Here is a 6000-nt window from a genome sequence, read left to right as displayed (position 1 = left end):
CATAGACTCCAAGAGAGTATCGAATGAACCACGCGCTTGACCCAGTCTAACGAGAGAAGACACAGACCCCATACAGTATCAAATGAATGATACGTCTAGCAAGGTCTAAAAACAGTGAATACAGACCCCAGACAGTATCAAATGAATGATAAGTCTTGCAAGATAAAAAAAAAACAGTGAATACAAACCCTAGACAGTATTAAATGAATGATAAGTCTAGCAATGTCTAAAAACAGTGAATACAGTATTAATTCCCATTACCTTAAGGCCATGAATTATAAGGTAACCCCGAGATACTCGTAACCATACTGATAGACACTAGAGAACTTGATGCCCTGCAAGTGTCGGAAATAATGTGACATCTGTCACCCCTTGGGCTTGGTAGGTCGTGGACTGTAGCTAGCAGTCAGGGTGCGGGGGTGTCAATCCCGTATAGATCTATACACATAATGCTCACTCTCCCTACAGGAGACTCTGGTTACTAACTAGACAACAGAGAATGTCGTGTCCTGAAGATGCATCCTGTATAGTGAGATATGATGTAAAATACTGGACAAGTGATAGAGACTCACAACTTGACCGATGAAAACCTATATGTCTATGCTTGTATACATAATATATAACAAATGATCAAACGAACTTCGGACGGATATCCAATCCCACCAGACCACATCTCAACGAAGAAAAGGAAATAGGGCGAACTAGCCTTCCTAAGTCCTTTAAACATTATTTATATAACTATACAAGCACAGGCATACATTTAACTAAGTAGAAGCGTTAACAGATTAGAAGTATTTCATGAAGTAGAAGCGTTTCTCAAAGTGGAAGTGCTAATAAGGTATAAGCGTTTACAAAGTAGTAGCATTAATAAAGTAGGAGTGGTTCGTGAAGTAGTAGCATTAATAAAGTAGGAGTGTTAATAAGTGGAAGCGTATCGTGAAGTAGAAGCGTTAACAAGTAGAAGCGTATCGTGAAGTAAAAGTGTTTCACGAAGTAAAAGCGTTAACAAAGCAGTAGTATTTAACTAAGTAGGAGCATAAACTAAGTAGAAGTATAACGAAGCAGTAGTATCTAACAAAGTAGGAGTATAAACACATGGACGGAAACTTTGATGGAAATTTTGGAAAACCATTACATTTAAGAAAATCACGCCTGGTATACTTTTGTAAGATAAGTTTGAAAACCTTTAGAAATCCTTTCATAAACAAGTTTTAAATGTAACTTTGATAAAGCATTATAGGTAAAGAAATCCTTTGTTTAAAATACTGCTGTAACTGAATCTGAAATAAAACATACAACGCGAGAGTCAATTTGAGAAAAGCTTTGAACAAGTAAAGATGTTTTAGAAAACCATTTACAGTATCATACTTGGTAAAACAGTTAACAATGTAATAAATCCTTGTGTATGTGGGTTATTAATCACATGTGATTGATATGATAACTGGCATATTTAACTTGTATTCCCCCCTAAAAGCATGTAAAAACATTTAAAAGGTTAATTCAGGGGTATGAACTCACATGTGGTAAATGGATCGAACGAAGGTGCCGGTTGGGTGCTCGGTGTCAAGTAAAGACTTGAACACACTTAGTGACCTATTAACATATGATGACATATGTTTACATACAATTAGTAAATATAATACTAATTAAACATGTATACGCATCCTAAAGTGCGGAAAACACTTTGATTGAGTGCTAGGGGTGTCCCGGGTAACATCTATGGGTATGAATGGCCTAGATAGGGAGTTTACTCTTCAAGAGTAAACTATTTTAGAGAGTTCACGACCCTAAGACCAACTCCCCATGAGTTTACGGCTGTAAACTCTTTGTGAGGGCGTTCTAGGGTGCTAAATGGTCTTATCTCACTCATAGAATTAGGCTAGGTCTAAATATAATGCATATGAAGGGGTTTAAAGCTTTAAATGGACCATTTGAGGAGTTTACGACCCTAAACAAGGAGTTTAAGGCTGTAATCTCCTATATGCATGTTCTTTTGGTGTTTTAAGGACTTAAATGGAAGGAAATAAAGTTCTATGCATTTTTCCAAGCCAAATGGAGAAGTTAGGGCATCATTTGGGCACTTTTTGGGAGTTTACGGCCCATGGACCAATCCTAGGGGGTTTTACGGTCGTAAACTCCTATTTCCTTGGTTTTATTGATGCTTAATGCCTTTACTTCAATGGTGGTTGCTTCTAGACATTTTCCAAGGCCATAGGAGGTGTTTGAGGGCATTTCTAGCACTTAAATTTGAGTTTACTCCCCATGAAGAGGAGTTTACGGCCCAAGCATGTTCTTGGGCAGTAAACTCAAGTTTACTCCTCAAAATTTAAGTGCAAGGTGTTCTATGTCCGTTCCCATAAGTCATTTAGCCATATCTAAGCCTTAGGGGTAGTTTGAAGGGGTTTGGGGGCTTAAAAACCCCATTTAAGGGTGTTCACGGTCCAAGAGTGTTCTTGGGCCGTAAACACATAAACTTGCCCCTATTTGATGAGTTAAACTCGAATTTTCATGCTAAAGACGCTATACAACAAGTTAGGGTAGATTACTTACTCGTTTAGGGCTTGAAACGAACGTTTTTGGCTCGAAAATAAGTTGTAGAGAGAGAGTGTGAAAAAGTCTCAAATGGACTCCACTCACCCTTATATAGGGGTTTGAGTTGGGGCTCAGTGGAAATCTACCCGATACTGCTGTTAAACGGAGCTTTTGTTCGCACCCGATTTAGTGGTCGTATTTTGACTTGGTTGAAACTAAAAAATTTCAAGGGAAAAATTTGGGGTGTTTCTAATTTATTTCAACCTTCATAAAGTCATTTAAAAAGTCCCAAATTAATTAACCAGTTCAAAAGTTAACGGACAGTTAAATAAAACGAGGCTTATTAACGGAAAAAAGGATTAAAAATGACGGAATAAATTTCGGGTTGTCACAACTTTAATTCTTCCAAAGTCTAGCAACAACACGATTCGAGCCTCAAAGGTGACACATGTTGAAACGAACTTCAATCTTCAATTCTTTCATGATTCTTCAATTTGGGCTCTAGGATATGAGACCATACAATCCGAGCAGCAACGAATGATTAATACCAAATAATCAACCAAAAGTTGCACATAAAAACACACCCCAAAAATCTTCAATAAAACCAAACCCATTTCGAATACATCACTTATGAACTTCCAATTGCATCATCTCGTGGCTTCAATACTTCAAGATCACCTCGGTCTTCAAATATGTATAATATGAAAAATTCAAGTTCGAATTTCCATATAAAACTTCTCCCCCCTTTTTATAATTGAAATTTGATTATAAAACTCCAAGGAAAAAAGAACATGCTCTATTTGGAATTTTTCGTGTCAAAACTCCCCCTTAACATGTGGCATAAACTTTGTGCTTCAATATGGAAAAAATCCAAAAAATAATCAATTTTGATCTTCGTTCACAGATTGCCTTTGACAAAATTTCTCATAAATGGGTAGAAATTGTCAATTTCAAAATTCTACAATGACCCGTTGCGCCCAAAACAGCAAAAAATGCAAAACTCTCCCCCTTTTTCAAATATGGGTAGAAAGCATCAGTTTACACAAACTGTAGGAGGCTGAAATGCACAATCTTCAATTTCCAGCAAAAATTAGTCCTTTTTCGAATTTGGGTGCAAACTACCAAACATTCGAAGTTTTAGGGACCATTTTCGAAAATTTTGCCCTTGTGCCCAAATCATACGAAGCATCCCCCAAAATATACGAAGCACTAAAAAAATTTCGAATTTGGGTGAAAAGTGACAAACATCCGAAACTTGAGTTAATATGAGAAGTGCCAAATATTTGAAGGTTCAGGGGCTGTTTTCAAAACTTTTGCTTTTCCTTCACAAAACATATGAAACTTGCAACCCTTCGTACGAAAGCATCTCCTTTTCGTACGAAATTTTGGAAAAGTGTTAAACTAACGAAATTTCAGGGGCCATTTACGAAACATTTTCTGAAAGACCCCAACTTTCGTATTTTTTAAAGATCCAAACTTTTGTACTTCACAATATCATTACTCTAAAACATGCTATTTGCATATTCATAAAAGCAATATTTTACATTGATAAAAAGGGAATTACAAACTATTGGATACAAACCTTCTATTACAAGTGTTATATATTTTACATAACTACCCAGGATATTGTAATTTATACAAACATAAAAAGTAGTACAAAAATACTATTACAAACTATTCTACATCTTTCAATAGTATGTAAACATACTAGTTACTTATCACCTGCAATTGTTAAACATTGATAGGGTAAGCGGTGATGCTTAGTAAGTTCAAAAATATATACAATATAATGTTATGCCATATATATACTTCAATGTGGCAAAAGCAAAGAGGAACAACAAGATGTATGTGAGATCATGTGAAAAACGTTCATATCAATCAAAGACTTTATTCAAAGATATACTTTTCAATTCTTGATATACATCACCAAATGGCACAAAAGACATGCAATTTCTGATTAACATCTTGTTAGATTTCAGGCTTATAGTCCTGTCTAACCATTTTCCAGTGCCATAGAATAGAAGTCATTCTCTTACGGAGACATGCTCTACATGGCCAGAGGCTACGTACCAATACCAATGTGAATCTAAGTCCTTTCACTGATCACATTGTCAAAGGTATTATAATTGCTATAAACATAGCGAATAACACGAGAAAATAACTCAGAATAATAACACTGAAAAGCACATAGCACATAGCACATATAACACATAACATACAATTTTTCCTATATATTGAACTCACCTTAAGTTAACCGGGGGTTAAAATAGTAATTTGGACAGCACTTCGGCTTTAGATATGTCTTTCTATGTTGAAAACCAGAAGCATAATTGAAAATCGGGCTCTGCGAAGGTAGGGCTTCAAAACCGAAAAGATAAATTTTTTGGGCTTCTCGGGGGTCTCGAGTGCTAAAATTGATATCGGGGGTTTCGGGGAAAGTCAAAATGAAGAAAATATGGGAAGAGGGGCTAAAAGTGGCAAATTTCCAAAGTTAGTTGGAAGGTCTCGCAACCCCCTTTATATAGGGCCGAGGTTCGGAGTCGGCTAAGCAGCGAAGGGCTCGGTGGCAGCAGCAGCGAAGGGCAGGTGGTGCGAAGGCGAGGCTCGGATGCGAGGGTCGGACCAGCTGGCGCGCATGCGAGGCTCGGTCAGTGAGGTTCGGGTACGAGGCTGGTAGGTGAGATGTGTCTCGCTCCTGCTGGACCTCGGCCTCGGCGAATCGGAAAGGAACACGCGTCGGTCTCTGGATTGGGCCATGTCTCGGTGGCGCTGATGCTTCGTGCGAGTGACGTGTCCGAACACTATTCATGCAAATTTCTTCGGTTTTCGGGCCCCGAACTTCTAAAATCCATAACTTTCGCATACGAGCTCCGTTTTTTACGTTCTTTATATGCACATGTAGCTAAAGTTACGCTCTACAACTTTCATTTAGACTTCGTCAGGTAATTTTGAATTTATTTTTAATATTATTATGCTTAACAGACCAAGACAGGAAAATTCGTTAAAAAATCATAACTTCTTCATTCGACATCCATTTTCGTCAGACTTTTTACCGTTGAACTACAAATGACGAGAGCTTCAATTCTCGTTTAGGATGTATCGGTAAAATATCGCTCGATCTAAAATTCGAGTTTTTAGTTGTCTACTGCTAAGTTGAAACTTCGAAAAATCATAACTTTCTCATACGAAGTCAGATTTTGACGTTCTTTTTATCGAATTTCTCGGTTTAACGAATATTACGACTTTCATTTAGATTACTAAGGATAAAAATTAGTTTATCAAAAACTCACTTTTTACGTCATTCGGTGCCGTGCCGGTTTTGTCGCGAATCTTCGGTTGGTCATAATTTCTTCGTTATAACTCGGATTTTGACGAGGTTTTCGCCTACAAGTTTCTAACGAGATTCTCTACAACATCAAATAATAAAATTTTACTTGTTTAAAATTTTTATATTTTCGCTAAATTTCA

This window comes from Lactuca saligna, chromosome 5, assembly GCF_052625555.1.
Source record: "Lactuca saligna cultivar CGN05327 chromosome 5, ASM5262555v1, whole genome shotgun sequence".
Classification (NCBI taxonomy): domain Eukaryota; kingdom Viridiplantae; phylum Streptophyta; class Magnoliopsida; order Asterales; family Asteraceae; genus Lactuca; species Lactuca saligna.
Note: the sequence above shows the minus strand (reverse complement) of the source record.